This window comes from Triticum urartu, chromosome 4A (assembly GCF_056163025.1).
Source record: "Triticum urartu cultivar PI428250 chromosome 4A, HENAU_Tu73, whole genome shotgun sequence".
Taxonomy (NCBI): Eukaryota; Viridiplantae; Streptophyta; class Magnoliopsida; order Poales; family Poaceae; genus Triticum; species Triticum urartu.
In genome coordinates this window covers 78,268,189-78,286,759 of record NC_141876.1, presented here as the reverse complement: position 1 = coordinate 78,286,759, position 18,571 = coordinate 78,268,189, and positions in this window count along the sequence as shown.

The window sequence follows — 18,571 nt, the reverse complement described above, 5'->3', positions numbered from 1 at the left end:
AAACAGGGGTATCCAGCAACTTGAACTACATCTATTTCAGGAGGGAATTTTACCAAGAATGTCCACTCATCTAGGGCATTGATTGGCCAGGGCTAGTTGATTTTGTAAATGTCTGCAAACTCAGTGGCAAGTTCCTGCTTGGTCACTTCACCAGCTTCTACCAGAACAATCCCCACATTATTCAGGGAGCCATGATACTGAGCATTTTCATCAGGTGGGTCTATGTGGTAGAACCCTAATCCTGGAGCAGCACTTCCAACATATCTAGCACAACTGTGGGTTTTCCTTCTGATAGGGCAATTCTCAACTTTATGGGTAACCATTTTGCAGATAAAACAACTCTTGGGCTTGACACATTTATCCAAATGATGACCTGGTTCCCCACAGTTGTAGCAGATCACCTTAGAGTATGCCATAAGGCCCGAAGCAGGGGCAGGAGAAGTTTTCTGGATGTCCTGTCTCTTCTTTTGCTGATTCTTGCCTTGAGATTTCCCATTGATATAAGAGTCAGAACCACCAGCAGATTGATCTTGGGCAATTACAGGAGCCTGCCCAGATTGTGTCCCCATTTGGGGCGGAGGTGGGCTGTACCACTGCCCAACCGGTGCTCCTCCCATTGTGAATGGGGAAATTCATCAGAGTTCCTGGTTCCTTCTCATCCTCCAGCCAGATGTTGTCTATCAGGAAGCACAAATAACCACCAGACAGCTCAATTGAAGCAGATTGCAAGCCTAATTTCAATATTTTGCAGCTTTGGGGGAGAGGTAAGGTAGGGGATCCACCTGCTCCGGCTCCGGTGGCGTGCTGGTGGGCATGAGTCCAGTCAAGCATTCCCATCGCGTAGCATGGCATGGATCTCCTGAATTCACTTCTCCTTTCGCCCATCGAACGAACGCAATCGGAGGCTCCCTGGGGTGGGGCATCCTGTGCGTCTCCGAGAAATCTCCTTCGAAGTAGATCCGCAGGGCTAGATTCAGCAGCTCCCAATCCACATGATCCTTGCACATCCGAGCATACCTGCGCGAGTGAGAGAACGGATTCGGTCCCTCCTCAGCTTCCTCCCTCGTAGCTTCCTCCTCTGCTTCCCTCCAATCGCGCGTGCACTGGGTCCAGGAGAGAGCGTCATCGCGGATCCGCATCAGCCGCTCCCTCCATCTCCTCCCTCGAGTCTCCCGCAGCACCGCCAGTGCGACGGAGTTGAGCGGCTGGAGCATCCGCGGGAAGGCTTTGTAGACATGTGGGAGATGCATCTTGTACATCTGTCTGTCTTCCAGCCATTCCCCCGTGGATATGGCCGGCGACTCCATGGGGCGCACGAGCGTACTTGCTGAGGGGGGCAGGCGCGCCCGGAGTCAGGAGGCGGGGGGTGGCGGCGAGATCTATGGTGGCGGCGAGTGTGGAGGTAGTGGCGGGGGGCGGCGGCGAGGGTGGAGGTGGTGGCGGGGGCGAAGGGGATCGCGAGAGCGGTCATCTATTTACCAATTATCTGAACTAAACAGTCAACATATAAAATAATTTAAATATATATAATATAGTTAGAAGGGAAACATAAGTTGGACCTGGCGTTCCTATTCTTATATAGAAAATAGAACAGACCTCTGTGTTTTCTTCAAAAAAATACATAAATTGGGCCGCCAAAAATAAAACCTCGGATGGGAGGTCCATAGGCCGGTCGATACATGACGGCCCTAAGAAAATACAAACAGGCCTATGGACCTCCCATCCGTGGTCGTGGGCTACGCATGTTAAAAATGAAAGCCTAGATGGGGCAGTCCAAAACCACGTCCAACACTTGCCAAAACTTTGTCCCTCGTTTTCTTTGTGTTTCGCACACTCGACATTGTGTGGGCATTTTGAGTGTGCATCATATGAAGATGTGCTATGCATGAATGTTGATCAGCATGATGTTAACTGGCTGGTAGTTCCATTTTCGACCATGAATAAAACTTCCAACATGATGTTAACCCTGTTTGAAAAGGCCGTGTTAATATAAATGCTCTACCTCTAAAAGTTGCAGTTTCTTATCTGAAACTGAACTTACAATTTCTTATCTGAAACTGAAACTTGCAGTTTCTTCTCTGAGAATCACATTGTCTGCACTTTTATACTCCTATGAAACTACATTTTTTAAGTGCTAAAAATAGATATCTAGAATTCATAAAATACTTCATATGCTCAATACTGCAAATCTGAAATTCAAAAGACATTCATATCTGAAAGTACTCTCAAAATACACAGCACAAAACACAATTCACAACCTGCAAATACTGACAACCCTAAGCTCCTCCTGACAATTCACAACCTGCCCGACTATTGGGCTGGGGGGCAGCCCCCTCCTATTCCTTGGCGGCAGACAGCCGCCCCGTGAAACGATGTGAATGGCGAGGGAGACGATGGCGGGGAAGCGTCATCGGGCCAACTGCTTTTCTCCTCTTCCAGTTGGGTTCGACCGATGAAGACTCCACTGGCTCGCTCTGGCAGGACACCCTCACAAACGGCACCCTGTAGATGCTCGATCCTTCAATCTCTAGTGGATGCTCCATCTGGGATCGATACTCCCACCACCGCTCCCTCGCCATCAGATTCGGTGAATCTGTTTGCTCCATGGCCCAGAGGAGCAGCTCTATGTACTCCGGCGCGACTCCCTCCAGGAGTATCGCCGCCTTTTCGCTCTGTTGCAGATATTTGGCCATGGATGTCGCCGTCGCCGCTAGTTGGTCCTTCTTGTCAAACCAAGACTGTATCTCCAACATCCTAGCTAGCTTCACAGGGTCTCCGTCTGCGATCCTCACATATCGGTTGTACTCCTCCATCGATCTACTTCTCCGCAGCACCTTCACTCGCCGGCGGTGGTTTTTGAATGGAAGAGGAGAGGAGCAGCGCTGGTTTTGGATTAGAACAGGAGAGGAGTGATGCTGGTTTTGGACTGGAACAGGAGAGGAGGGGCGGTGGTTTTGAAATGGAAGAGGAGAGGAGCGGCGCTGCATTTAGATTGGAACAGGAGAGGAGTGGCGGTGGTTTAAGAGGAGAAGAGTGGAAGAGCGGCGCTGGTCTTGGAAGTATTTTTTGTTGTTTTGCGTATTTTGGGTCAAAGCTTGACCACGTACTGTATTTGACAAGCAAAATGTGAATGCATGTCACCAAAAATTGTATCGTTTGGTTCGTATCTGAATGTACTTTCAAATTATATTATTTTTGCAACGTATAACATATATTTTATGTGCGAAAATCATGGTCAATTATGACCCAGAATAAAAGGGAGACTAGTTAATGTGGGGTCACTTTATTAATTGAAGGGTAAATTGATTTTGATTTTGATCCAGTCACAGTGCGCTGGCCCTCTCGTCCAATCCTAAATCGCTGCCGCACGCTCCTCTCCCTCTTCTCCATTGCAAAACCACCTCCTCTCCTCTCCATCATCTCCATTCCAAAACCATTGTCTCGCCTCTCCCTCTTCTGATCTTCTCCATTGCAAAACCACCTCCTCTCCTCTCCATCATCTCCATTCCAAAACCACCGTCTCGCCTCTCCCTCTTCTCTATTGCAAGACCACCGTCTCTCCTCCGTTTTCTATACGCTTTGCTCCATGGCGCGGGCGCAATCCATGGATATAAAATTAGTATATTGTATACTATTTAAAAGTCGAGGGCGGGGCTTTTCCTGCGCGGTAGGCGGCGGGGCAGTTCCGCCTAGTCGGTTCAACAGAGATGCGAGAAGACGAGGGAGTAGGCTACTGCAAATGTAGGGCTGTGTGATTTGACAGTGAGTTACTGCTGTACAGGTGGGGCCCCGTGATTTGACTTGCCATTATCATTTTAACTGCGGCGCTACGACCGGCGTGAGTCTCCTGATTCCTGACCACCTCCATACAGGTGCCTCTCCCAATGCTCCACCATGTAGTAGAGGTTGGCTCTTGCATGAGAGCCCACTTCTCCACTTTTTCCTTGCCTCTCTTTCCTCCACATATGCAAAAATGCCATGTAAAGCGCACTATTGTACTTACTTTTACTTGCTCCTACAGGTGCTTAAGCTTGCCACATAGGCATAAAGTCTGATGTGGCAAGTTAATCAAGAAGAGAGAGACTAGTTTGGTGACCCAAGGAAGAAACGATGCTAAGCGCGTGTACCTAGGTGAAAAGACAATTTTGAGTCTATAGCTAATTAAATGAAGCAAACTTAGCAACACCATTTCATTGGAAGAGGTCACTCCTTGGCAAATGCAATAAATACTAGTACTCCCTGTGTCCCATAATATAAGAACGTTTTTGGCACTACACTAGTGTCAAAAACATTCTTATATTATGGGACAGAGGGAGTACGAAGAAAGAGATAGAGAGGAGTAAAAAAATACACTTATAGCCAACCTTGTTGTAGTATGAGTGACTAAGTGATGACTATGTATGACATGCCAACATCAGATAGCCTAACACACCGTGTTAAATCTCCAAGGTCGCGACCGCGCGAGCGACGCGACGATCGTGGTAGGCGCGACCATGATACGGGCTGTTGGCAGCCCTTGGATCTGAGATCAAACGGTCGCATGCTAAGTTGCTGAAAATTTGCAGAATAACCCTCCAGGCTAGGATATTCACCCATAGGTCTAGAATCACGCCATGCAACCGTTCGATCTCAGATCCAAGGGCTCTCGGAAGCCCGTATCATGGGAGAATGGAAAGCCACTACCCTGCCGTTCGCACGCTGGCAGTTCGCTCCTACTCGTCCCTGCACGTCCTTCAATACTACGGTGGTTCGCTCCTAGTCATCCCGTCCATTCACATTACAGCAGTTCCACTAATCCTAACCCTCCTCCCAAATCCATGGCGTCCTAAATCTCCACGATCGGTAGTGAGTACAAGGTTAGAACCATCACCGGTGATGAGTTCGACGTCATCTACACCCGTTCTTCCGCGACGGTGAAAGCATACCTTTCTCGCTTCAGACGCATGTTCGAAAACTCAGACGCTGGGCTAGATGTTGAGTACACCAGTCCTGGGACCAGAGAAGGATCTAAAGGATGAAGAGAGGAAGAAGCCCGCCGTTATCCAGGTTTGCGTGCATGACTTATGCTTGGTCTACCACATATGCCATGCCGACGTTGAGTGCCAGGATTTTAAGGACTTCCTCGAGAGCAACCTAGTAAAATTCGTTACTGTAGACTTTAAGAATGACAGGGATGTCCTGCGTCATATAGGTCTCATTGTAGGCAACCCCTTCGACCTCTAGAAGAATCGGCTGGTGTCCTCTCGTCATCCTTCAATGCTGACCCTGGTAGGAGCCATGGTTCATCCTTCGTACGGTAAACTGGAGAAACCTCCATACATGTTTCATCATCATGCATGGCAGCGGAATGTACTAGATATAGACCACATCCACTACGCTGCAATGGATGGCTACCTTTGCTTCAATATCTACAAGGGTTGGATGAAGAGCAACAGCCAAGTGTGCGGTTCAAGCAAAGAAGTATCGGCCAAGAGGAAGAGGGACAAGGACGAAGTCGAGGACGTGGACAAGGACTCCGAGTAAGGTGGCAGTGTCGTTGCTCATGGTGGTTCTAATGCAGTGTCTACCGAAATAGTTGCAAAGTTTAATTTCAGGTGTGCTTAATTTAATTTGAGGGGTGTGTTGTGTTGAGCCCCTAGCAGAACCATGTTATGTTTCTTCTTGTTACTTTAACTCTTCAGTACGTACATACTAGTATTTCTTACATTTCATCTTTTAGTTGGTATAGTACTAACACTCGTTTCTTCACATTATATACATACCATATATATGGCCAACATCATATAGCCAGCAGTTTAGTTGTCAAAGAATTTCAGGGTGCTTAGTTTTGTCAAATAATTCCAGATGCTTAGAGGGTGCTTGGATCCAAGGGACTTATTTTAGTCTGACTAAAAATAGTCTCTTTAAGAGGCTAAAGTTCCAAGCACCCAAGACTAAAGAGGGGCTAAAACTAGTCTTGAGACTAATTTTTTTTAGTCAGGGGTACCCCTACTAAAATGTAGATTAGTCCTCTCTCTACTCATTTAACTCCTCTCCTTTAACACATGCGAGTTCTGGATTGGAGGGTTTGGAGGATAATAAATTCTCATTAACTTGATTTTAGCCTTTTTAGTATTTGGATCCAAGCATGGGTGAGGCTAGCATGTTTTAGTCCCACTACTTTTAGTCATGGGACTAAAACGTATCCAAGCACCCTCTTAGTTTTATTTGAGGGGTGGGTTGTGCTAGACACCATTATTGTGACTAGCCTTTTCAATAGTACTATATGCATAATTTGGCGACGAGCGCTCTCTATATGTACCACCTTTTTTATTTCAAGTTTTGCTCCATGGCGCAATCCATCGATACTACTGCTGTTTAATTTCAAGTCTAGCTTGGTCGGTTTCACGAGAGGCGAGGGCCTTTGTGATTTGACGGCTCATTACTACTGGAAGGCGGGGCCTTGTGATTTGACTGCGTGTATAAATGCGCCGATGACCTGATTGAGGAGGAGCAAAGAACCGTGCGGTATACTCAAGTTTTCCACTAGAGTAGTACTGCAACGGAGGAGCACGAAACACGGCAGCCCAGTGCCATATGGCGATAAAAAATGATCTAATTTGCTAGTCATCTCATTGTTAGCATTGTTCTATTCATTCCCTCAAAAAAACCATTGTTCTATCCATGCCTCGCAGAGAACGTGACACGTGCGGCGAAACACCCGAAGCAAAAGATGAAACACAGGAGCAAAAGAAGAAGGGAGATTATCACCCCAAATGATCTAATTTGCCGCGGAGTCGTAACTGCTTCTTCATCTCCTCCACGACCTCCATCTCCTTGCGCATCTCCTCCGCCATCTTCTTCATTCTGTCCATGACACGGGATTTCTCAACCCGAGCCTTCATCATCTATTCCACGACCACATTACGTACCTTGACAGCAGCCGGGTGCTCGATGTGGAGCTTCGCCAACTCCTCCTTCTGTTCCATGACGAGGGCCTGCAGCATCTTCATCGAGGAACTACTATTCTCATACAGCTTCTTCCAGCCGGCATTCTTCTCCTTCAACAGGTCGATCTCATGGCAGAGCTTCGCCTTGTCCTCCTGAAGTCGCAGGATTTCGCCGGTCGCCTTCTTCTCCGAGGCAATGCTCTTCTTCAGCAGCATCACCAAGCCAGCGGTCAACTCCCCCTGCTGATTGAGCTCAGCGGGCATGTCATCGAGGCTCTCCTTCAGCAACTCCATCAAGCCTTGGATGAACTCATTCTGCTTATTGAGGTGCTTATTGAGCTGATCAGGCATGTCGTCGAGGGATAACGACTCCAGCTCCATCGGCTCGGCATGTTCGCCTCCGCGGCTAGGGCGCTCCTGGGAGCCATCGCCTGCCCATGCGAGATCTTTCGAGGTCTCTGCGTGGCGGCGAGCCCTCTCTTTTTTTTTCTACAGCCTTGGTTGCCGCTCCCTTGTTATGAGTAGTTCTCGACCTAGAGCTCTGCTCACCGGCCATGGCGACGATGGACGAAGAAGAAGCACTTATGAGGAGGAAAGGTAGAGTAATTTTCGCTTAGGTAGTTCCCCTTTTTATAACCTAAGTACTAGCACTAGTACTAATACCTGCATAGTGGGAACACGTTCAGGTTTGGTACGTACTAGTAGGTGTGAGCATGCTTTTGAATGTGATGGGAACAAGGTAAAGATTAATTGATGGTTTTGGTTACGAGGCCCGAAGCGGCTCCTGATGAGTCTAGCGGAACATAAATTTCAAGTACTACACTGCTCAAATGTGTAAATATTATGTTACTGTCAAAAATTGGCACAAAATACGAAGGAGACCAATGGAAGCACTACTAGCAACCCATGATTTAACTACTCGCATGCGCGCAGTGGAGTAATAATGTCTTTCTTCTGCCCTCACGTCCACTCAATTTGCATGCACTGTATTAATTGACCATCCATGAAGTGAACGACTTTACGCGCGTCAAATTATCACATGGGGTGGATCTTGGTACAAAATTGCATCCGCCCGTGTACCCGTGTGTGCGTGCGAGGGAATGAGTGCGTGCGTGGCGTGCGTGCACATCTTCGCTTCGTGCATGTACCCCCAGTATGGCTCAGGGAGGACGAGTACATTCTTCTGGAACCAACAGCACGTCACTGTGATCAATCCACACAAGGAGGTCGCGACAACGCCTCCACATGTGCCACGTGGCATCATGAACTGTAAGAGAGACACTGTGTAGCATGCCATTGGTATTCTAATTTACGTGTTTTGCACATACTCGAAGTACTAGTAAGGTACACGTGCATTGCACGCATCAGATTTTGCAACCAGATTATGAATAAATACCACACTATAGCATGTAAGCTCTGAGTCATATATGCCTGATGTAGCCCTTTGTTTAGTTCATCTCATTCAAAATCAATTAGTTTCTATAAAAAAACTAAGAACGCGGGAATAGGAAAAACATGGGATTATAGTGGAATGTCGTCTTGAATCCTACAGGATTGTACGAGTGTTTGATTGTGCATAGAAAAAACACAGAATTCTTTCAAAGAGGTTTGAGTGGATGGGATGTTTCCTATGAAATCTAGTGCAAATGAATCATATGGAAAAATTCCTATGGTTTACAATCCTATGAATCAAACAACCAAGATAGGAAAAATTCCTAATGATTAGAATCCTCCAAAATTCCTTTGAGAATCTTTTGAATCAAAGATGCCCTTAATCTATTTTATGATTCATGGAATTGTGCGTTGTAAAGCATAAAGTAAAAACAAATAATGGCGATTCAACTAGAAATTTTTTTGAGCAGTTATGATACGGAAGATTCTAGAACAAAAGAGAACCACTGTTGTTTTGAGGTTTGTGCATTATGCTTAGTTCAACCATGGAGTCTGCTAGATTGTACATGTGGCAAAATCTGGTGGGGGCTAGAAGATGGTGCGAGGGGCCGAGTGGAGGGAGACTATGAAGGAATGCACAAGTGCGAGATCGATATTTAGAGAGAGGGGGTGAACACGTGCGCTGTTGCGCGCAGTGGCGGAGCCATGAAAAATAAATGAGCTAGGGGGCCAAGCATTGCTAATTAATCCTTTACGAGGAGGGTCAATTCATGAACTTAAACCATTTTTAGCAGCAATTGTCTAATGATCACATTCATATTAGCCTCGATATATAGTGATGTTAGGGGGGAGGGGGGCAGGGCCCTTACTGCCCCCTGTCTTCGCCATTGTGCACGTGTCAGAGAGATGAAGCGGAAGGCATGGATGATGAGAGGGGGACATTGGATATATAATTAATGTGGGTGTATTAGCTATATATGTTAATCCTATATAGAGAGGTATAGATTGATCGATGTGGACGTGGGAAAGAGGGTGAGACCTCACTAGATATATCGATTGATCGGTTTGTGTGGAAAACTATGAAAGACCTAGCTATATACACACACACATAGAGGAACATCGATCGTTGCGCACGCACGCGTGGGAGATAAAGAATGCTCGATATGATGGAGAGGGGGATGTGTGTGGGTGTGTGCCTTCATGGGAGACCGACCTGAAGAAAAAGATTGCATGCGTGCGATGGATAATGCTGACTGGTAGTGTGTGTGCATGCATGCACGAGAGAAAGTTAGTGGTACAATTATAAAGAGAAGACTACTGTGTGGGTGTAAAAGAATAGGTGAGGTCATAATCAATGTAAAGTTGAATTCAAATAATTGAATAAGAGATCCTGATGTTTGAAACCCATGCATGCATGAATATAACGGAGATCTGCGTGGTGTGGTTTGGAAACGAGCATGTTGTAATGTATACACATTGAACAAGGTCAGACTGATTTGAATTTGAGATACCGATGGCAGACATCATTTGGCCACGCAGCATCCGTGCATGGACACACTATTCTAATTGGAGATGATGGGTGTCTTTCGCATCACATATCTATATCTATACCCCTATATATATATATTATTTTTTATATTGTGTGCGGGTAACTTTAACTTTGAAAGATGGTCGTTGGATGAGGCGAATCCGATGGTCCAAAGATGGCAAATTTGAGCACTATTGGCCATTAGATATCATCTAGATTCCACCAGATTTTGCCACATGTATAATCTAGAAGACTCCATGGTTGGACTTAAGCATAATGCACAAACATCAAAAACAAGCACTTCTTATTTGTTCTAGAATCTTCCGTATCAGAATTGTCCAAATGTTTTTCTACATGATTTGCCATTATTTGTTTTTACTTTATGTCTTACGACACACAATTCCATGAATCTTAAAATAGATTAGCTTTCTTATAAAAACTAGGTGATTTTGAATGAAATGAACTATAAGAATTAAATGAACATCTACATCATGCATATATGACTCAAAGCTTGCATGCTATAATGTGGTATTTATTCATAATTTGGTTGCCAAATCTCATGCATGCAATGCACGTGTACCTTACTCTAGTCTAAATGGTGTTTGTGTGTGTTGTGCGTGTTGAGGTGCAAATTGTCTTTTTTTGGTACACATTAAGCTTGTTCTTCCGAAATTTCAAGCCGCGCCTTATTATGCCGAAAATTCAAGCTAGCGTCTCTATCTATCATGCTGCGAAACTCCCGCCTCTTCAACCCGCGCCTTGTTAGCCCGAAATATTCAAGATATATCTTTGTATCGTTGTGCTCCGACACCTCCCTCCATCTCAACCCGCGCCTTGCTATTCCGAAATTACAACGCGCGCGAAAACTCCCACCTCCTGTGAAATCCCGACACATGAAATGCCCGTGGTACCCCTGAACCAAAAGAACCGCCTCAAATCTGTGGGGGTACTTTCGTAACTTACCCCACATTTCGGAAAAGCGCGTCTCTAAGCCATGGTTCCCCACTGCCATCCCATCCGCCCACCCATTCGTACACCAAGGCCGCGAAAACCCGCGACAAAACCCCACACCCTGCTTCGTCCGCCACCCAGCCGGAGCCTCTTCCCCGACAACGTCGTCCACAACAACACCTCGACGTCCCTCATCCACCGTACCGGATGAGGATTCATTGTCGATCTCATCGTCACGCCGGTTCAGCCACCCCGTCCTCCACCTCCAAGGAGCTGCCCCAACGTTCCCCTCATCTTTCGCGCCACCTCCATTCCCACACCGTTGTCTTCACCTGCACCACCGGAAGAGCATCATCATCACCGTTTCCTCAGATGAAGCTGCGGCCTAATCGGCGCCACCAAAGAGGTTGTACACTAATCGCCGCATTTTCTTCTTGATTCGATCTCATGGTGCTGCCGGCGCTCGGTCCCGAGCCGACACGGCGCGGCTCCATCCACGGCGGCGTCGCCGACCACTTCCTCCATGGCGTCGCTCCCTCGGCGGCGACGTCCACATCAGTAGGAGCTGCTACTGCTTTAGCTCTCGCTCGCGCTGCTGCTCTGCTCTTTCTCTCGGTCCCCTGCCTGGTCTGCTATTGCTATTGCTCTTGCTCGCGCTACTGCTCTCGCTCTTGCTCTTGCTTGCGATGCTGCTCCGATTTAGCTACACTTCAGTCGACTGAATCGACTTTTGGGTCAGTTGATTTTCAGGGGGTGGGGGGGCTCACCAGGGTGAAGGAAGAACCAGCCACAGTGGGGAGGGGGGCTCGCCGGAGAGGTACCCCACTATCTATCTTAGGGTTCGGGATGGGGGCGGTGGTCACCGGCGGTGGCGGGGCGTTGGCGTGGCAGTGGCGTGGGGATCGCCGGAGAAAAAGCTCGGCACGAGGGGGGGCTAGAGGGATGGCCGGGGCGGCGGTGGGGAGTGTTTTCGGGGCGGGCAGGGCGGCGCACCACCGGCCGCGGGCGGCAGGGGCTGCTGTTTGGCTGGTGGTGGCTGGCGGCTCAGGGGTGTGGAGGTTGAAGATGAACCGCATGCCCTTGATTTCGTATCCAACGGTTGCAAAATCGACTGACCAGAGATGAAAAAGTCAGTCGACCGACGTGTAGCCTCACCTTGCTAGTGCGTTCAGTTTCGACAGCAAAATTCAGTTTCTACAGCAAAATTCAGTTTCGGCAGTTAAATTCAGTTTCGGTAGTTAAGTTCAGTTTCGACAGTTAAGCTCAAAGATGAGCGGCTGATGTATTTTACATCTAGCACTTTGTGGTTATGTATTTTACATGTATTGGAGATGCTATTAGAATTCCACTCAGGTTAACGTTGTCCGTTGTCTCTCTTGTCCTGCTTCAGCCTCGGCGTCGTACAACTCACCGGAGCTGCTCCAACGACGAAACCCTCCATCACAGTGGAGCAGTACCTCGGGCTCCATCTCCAGCCACCTAGGATCTTCTTCCCCTCCTCCGACAGCCAAGTCAGCCGGAGCATCCTGACCGGCCAACCCAATCACGCTGAGATCGACATGGCTTCGCCCAAGAGGTTGTACACTTGTTGCATCTCTTTTTTACTCTACATGTTATATATATTGTCCACCGAGCACTCGTAGTAACGGGAAATACGATTATTTTATCCTACTATACAACAAGCAGTGAGGTACCAGGCAACTTAGCTATCCGTGATGGACTCTCATGAATGCCATCATCATTTATCTCTGCGCGTTTGAGCTGTGCATTTGTCAATGGGCCTGGGAGTTGAGCTAGTATGGCAGTGGCCTGGGTCCAAAGTAATAGAAGTAGCACAAAAACATTTTTTAGTGTAGGATTTTCCTTGCTCAAGCCTGCCTACTAGAATCGCCAGTGCTTGAAAGGAAAAGTGAACGAAAAACATCGAAATTGGAAAGTTTCCTATGGTACTACTTTTCATGAATTTGGTGCAAAGGAATGGAGCAAAGGAAAACTGTAGGATTTGTTCCTTTAGTGTCTCCTTGAAAGAAAAACCATAGGGAATTCTAATTTCCACTTCTCCTCCTTTTCAAATTCCTATTCATCAAGCACAAGACTAAGCTATAGTAGCATAATAGCATTATAACCGTACATTTTCTTGTGGTTTGACTTAATCTCACCATGCTTTTTTGCATCCTGTGATCTTCCAATTGTTGTGAATCAAACACCCAGATTGGCAGAAATCCTGTGTTTTTAAATTCTCTGTTTTGCACATGCATTCCTATCCTATTCCTGTCTATTTCCTATCCCTACATTGTTAGAATCCTCAAATTCAAACAAGCCCTTACTCAATTACTTCTATTACAGATATGTGTCAAAGAAAACCTTGTGTGGTTTGTCCTGCTCCTGCGGCGCTGTGTTCCACCCTAGCTCAGTTGCTCCAACGATGGAAGGGTTCACCACAGCAGGGATCCGCTCTCCAGACTGTCTTTCGCCGCCTCAAATCTTCTTCCCCGCCGCTGGCAGCCGCGGCAACTGCATTACCATCATCAACTGAGCAGATGACCTTGAGGACTACACGGGTCCGCAAGAGAGGCCGCACTCTTCCGTGTCTGCTTATGTTATGCGTCACTTAATATGATGACATGCTACATTATCATCGTGTTCACCTATTAGACTCCGAGTCAGGTCCAAACTAATGTTGAAACTTGAGTTTTTAAATGGTTGTGGGGTACATATTGGGGCAGCAATCAGTACTATCTGTCTACTATCTGGTTATTCTCCGGTGTCTACTATGAGTTTCATGTTGGGTGAAAACAAACATTAATGGAGCCATTATCTGTATTTTTTAACTAAAGCTATTATCTGCCTGCTATCATTGGTTTTGGGTCTATCCACAGTTTGCTACCATCACTCTGGATTTGTGCATGCAATCCTTACATAATCTCACTATGTTTTATTCCTATGCATGCCAGTTATTGTACACAATGGAACTGATCATGTAGAGCAAAAGAGACAAGCCTTGCGTGGCAATAAAATTTCATGCAGACATCGTTCCATGGTGGGCGCAAAGGCAGCCCCCCCTCCACCCATTTCGGATCGTAATCAAGAGGAAGATAACTGTTCTGAGGGGGATTCGGAAGGAGAAGACCACTCCTATTTACCCCATGAGGTCTTCGCTCTAACTTGGCATGCTGATGTTGCTAATATCATGCATATGGTGCCTTGCATTGCTTACTATATACATTAAAGATGTCATCTGCTTAGTTTAGACATGCTTTGTGTCAATGCCATCGGTTTAGTTTCTTTATCGTATATGTGAATCATGCAATGCCATCTTGTCTAGCCAGGAATCATATATGTGAATTTTTCAATGCCACCCTGGTTAGCCAGTCATCTTATATGTGAATTATATCATGCCATCATTTTTTTATTACGTGTTAAATTTGTCAACAATTTTAGTACATTCAATTACTCTTCCTGTGCATCAGCCATTCGGCACGGTCATGGAAAAATCTGGAGTGGAAACAAGGTCTTCAGAGCAGACAATGCTATCTGACGAAGCGCATGTCTTGCTGGTTACCGATAGCTCCTCAGAGGAGGATTCAGAGACAGATGACCAGTCATATTTCCCCCCCCGAGGTGCATTCCCTAACTTGGCAGGGTTATGTTGCTCATATCGTGCGTATGGTATCTTGCATTGCTATGTCATTTGCTTAGTTTAGACATGCTTTGTGTGAATGCCACCTGTTTAGTGTCTAATTACCATATATGTAAACTATGCAATGCCATCTTGTTGCAAGACATTATATATGTGAATTATGCAATGTTATCTTGTTGCAAGGCACTATGTATGTGAATTATGCAATGCCATGTTGTTTAGGCAAGCGTCATATATGTGAATTATATCACGACGTCCTTTTTTTGTATTTCTCATTGCTTTTGTCGACAATGTTTGTATATTCAACTGATCTTCCTGTGCATCAGCCATTTGAATTGGTGATGGAGAAATCTGGAGTGAAAACAAGGTCTTCAGAGCAGACAATGCTACCTGCTGAAGCAGATATCTTGCTAGTTACAGATAGCTCTTCAGAGGAGGATTCAGAGGCAGATGAGCAGTCCTATTATCCCCCTGAGGTGTATGCTCAAACTTGGCAGGGTTATATTACTCATATAATGCATATGTTGTATTGCAATGCTTAGTTTTTACATCCTATACACAATATTGAATGCCATCTCCTTAGTTGACACATCATATATGCGATTGCCCTCTGCTCACTTCCTTAGTATATAAATCATATATTTGAATTATGTGATGCCATGATGTTTACATAGACAGCATGTATCTGAATTATGGCATGCCAACCCATTTTTGTTGGTGTTCTGGGAACGGGGGTCCCTAGACTTGCCTGCCTGCGGCCTGCGGCGTGGCTCAAAGGGGGGCCCAGCACGGCCCATCTTCACCAACACAAACTCAAGACCCTCACGAGGGGCCAAGCCTCGCGGGGCGGACGACACAGAGCTTCCTCAGGCACGGCCTCGTCAGGCTGGCACACGAGGAGGCGGAGAGATCAAGGCGGGGTACCTCGCGAGGTGCCCGTGACGCAAGCCATGACGACTCAGGGCGCCAGGCGGGTGCCAGCCCGCGCAGCGTCCTCCTTTCCTCTTTGGTGCAAAGGGGGCAAGCGCAGCCGTAGAGTACCGAGGCATCAGGAAAAGGTTGCCATTTCGGTGCAACGAGACCAAGACTAGGAGGACTACGAGACGGAGGTCACCATGGGGCCCAAGACGGCGTCATCACCAGAGCTTTGCGCAGGCGAAGACTACTTTTGTCAAGATAGTTGATACTTGCTGTCCCCCTTCAAATTAGCCCGCCATTGTTGGCTCCCTTCCCGCTCAATATTTGGGGAGAGGACCAGGGCCACTATAAATAGGACCGGCCTCCCACGTAGCAAAGGGTTGGGCTCAGTCTCCTCCAAGGGCTCGACAAGTAGAGAGGTGGTAAGCAAAGAGAGAGAGAGAGATAGAGAAAGGTGGCTGAACTCCTCCCAGCAGTTCATCGCCCCAGCCAAGAACAGTCCCTCGCGAGGCTGTTCTTCCTTGTACTGTCCATCATCATCAGCCCAAGAGGCAATCCACCACACCACACACTGGAGTAGGGTATTACACCACAACGGTGGCCTGAACCAGTATAAACCCCGTGTCCCTTGTGTTGTTGTTTTCATAGCTTTGATCCTAGCGCGGTGGAGGGGTGCAGGTAGGTAGGGGCGAAATCTCCGCGTGCACCCCAGTGTTCGAACCTCAAGGGTCTGCCGGAAACCGAAATCCAACAATTTTCTAAAGACATAATATAGTTATATCATCTCATCTTGTTTACATAGTCATCATATTTTAAATTATGTCATTCTATCCGTGAATTATATATGCCATCATGTTTCCATCGACGACATGTTTGTGATTTATGGCATGCCAGCCACTTTGGTAGACACATCGTATAGTTATATCATGTCATCCTGTTTACATAGTCATCATAATTTGAAGTATGTCATTCTATCCTGTTTAGTTAGCCATCATACATGTGAAATTGTGTCATGCTATCCTGTTTAATTAGCCATCATATATGTGAAATTATGTCCTGCTATTCTGTTTGCTTAGACAACATAAATGTGAATTATTTCATGCCCTGTTTTCTTCCCTAATATCCATTGCACCTGTCTATCTTACAATGTCTGTACATTCAATTACTTTTCTTGTTTATCAGCCATTTCAATTGGAGGGAGTGATGGCAGTATCTGTGGGAGTAAAAACATGGTCTTCAGAAAAGATCGTGCTACCTGTCAATGAAGATAGAACCACCGTTGTACTTGCCCAAGAACCAGCCCCACCACACATAACCCACACTCATGCAGATTGTACCCCTACCTAGTTGGACAGAGAACTAGCTACACCCCTTCTAACCCCAACCCTAGCAGATAGACACCCAGTTCCCGTTGACACAGCACCGTCTCCACCACAGAGCACCCAAACACGAGCAGTTAGTAAGGCAACTACAGTGCCAAATCACGAGGACCACCACTCCGAACCAGAAGTCAATGCTTAAAGAAGAAGAAGAATTGTTCTCATGTCAGGTTTCGTAGCTATGGTTCATACTACTTTGCTCTTGCATCACTGTATTTACTGATACCAACTAATTTCAAATTTGAAGGATGCAATTGAAACTCCAATGGCGCAATAGGTATGTTTTAAACCTGTTTCTTCAACGTGTTTGGCTGTTTGCTGTTGTAACTTGCTCTATGTTGATTTCAGTTTCAATTGAATAAACAGTTATGTTCTCATGTCATGCACATTACAAGTGTTGTTATTGCTGTGTAGTTTCCCACACTTATATTCTGTCTATGCTGATTTGTCTTAAATAGATATGATTCGAACTGTATCTATCTTGATTTGGCAACATGAACTAGAATGATATAGACCATACAGTGACCATACTACATAGATATATGTTTGTTTCATGCTGTTATCCTGTCCACCTTACTACTGAACTGGTTTACCAAAATGAGTTCCATATACTACATTGTAAACCTGAGATGTGTTTGTTTGTTTCTCTTTTAGAACATGGATAAAATATTGGAGAAGATTACCCTGTTATGCAATGGTAAAGGAAGTAATGCAGATAAGGTTCAAGATAGTGAGACATCCCAGTTGGTCTCCAAGAAAGCTGATAAAAACTATATTGAAGACACTGAGACAACCCCAAAGTCCTGTCTTGATGTAGTGTTCAAGTTACTGGCTACCACTGCTGGCACCAACTCTTCGAACTCGTTGCCTGAATCAGTTCGGCTTCTTGAGTCTCAACTTCCAGTTGAAAGACATCGATCAGATGTTATGCGACAGGAAGCCGAAGGACTGAGGAAGTCTCTGCAGAATTCAGATGCATACTTTCTGGTGCAACAGCAAGCGCTGGAGGACTTAAGCGCCAAACAATAGAAAGTTAATAAGCTTGCTAAGCATCTTGCCAGCATTATGGGTACCCAGGATATTGTTTCTTGAGCTCTTCTGAAGTGGTTTCAGTTCTGGACTTGTTTTGCTGCGGCGTTTATATGCTGTTGTGTTCCCTATATTTGCACTGGTGGCGAACTTTGATGCCCAGTGGATGTAATATGTGTAATAGTCGTGATAGCCTAGTGTAAGTTGCTTGCTTATTTATTTCCTTGTTGTCTTGTTTGTTTGTTTGCTTGTAGTCAGTGCAGTTCTTTTTCTGCGGTTTGCTAGTGGATGCAATGACCTATTTTTTAAAACTAGGCCACAATAACCATGGGCTAATATTTACTGTAGTGACACTAGGCCTCCTACGGGCCGTAGAAACAGTGGGCCTTCTATGGGCCATAGAAACAGTGGGCCTTCTACGGGCCGTAGAAACAGTGGGCCTTCTACGAGCCGTAGAAACAATGGGCCTTCTATGGGCTGTAGAAACAATGGGCCTTCTACGGGCCGTAGAAACAATGGGCCTTCTACAGGCCGTATCATCAATGGGCCTTATACGGGTCGTATGATCGATTGGCCAAACATGGGCCAAACAGCCCGCATTCTGGCCATAAACGGGCTAGAGTTGGAATCGTCTGTTCATGGGCCGACCATAACGGGCCATCGTTAATAGGCCATATTTGATGACGCTATGGAAACGGCCCAACGTATTAACGGACCACAAACGGGCCGACTGTAACCACGGGCTGAATTTGGCCCACAAGCAGAAAATAACAGTAACGGGCCGTAAGTAAAAGATTGCTGGAAA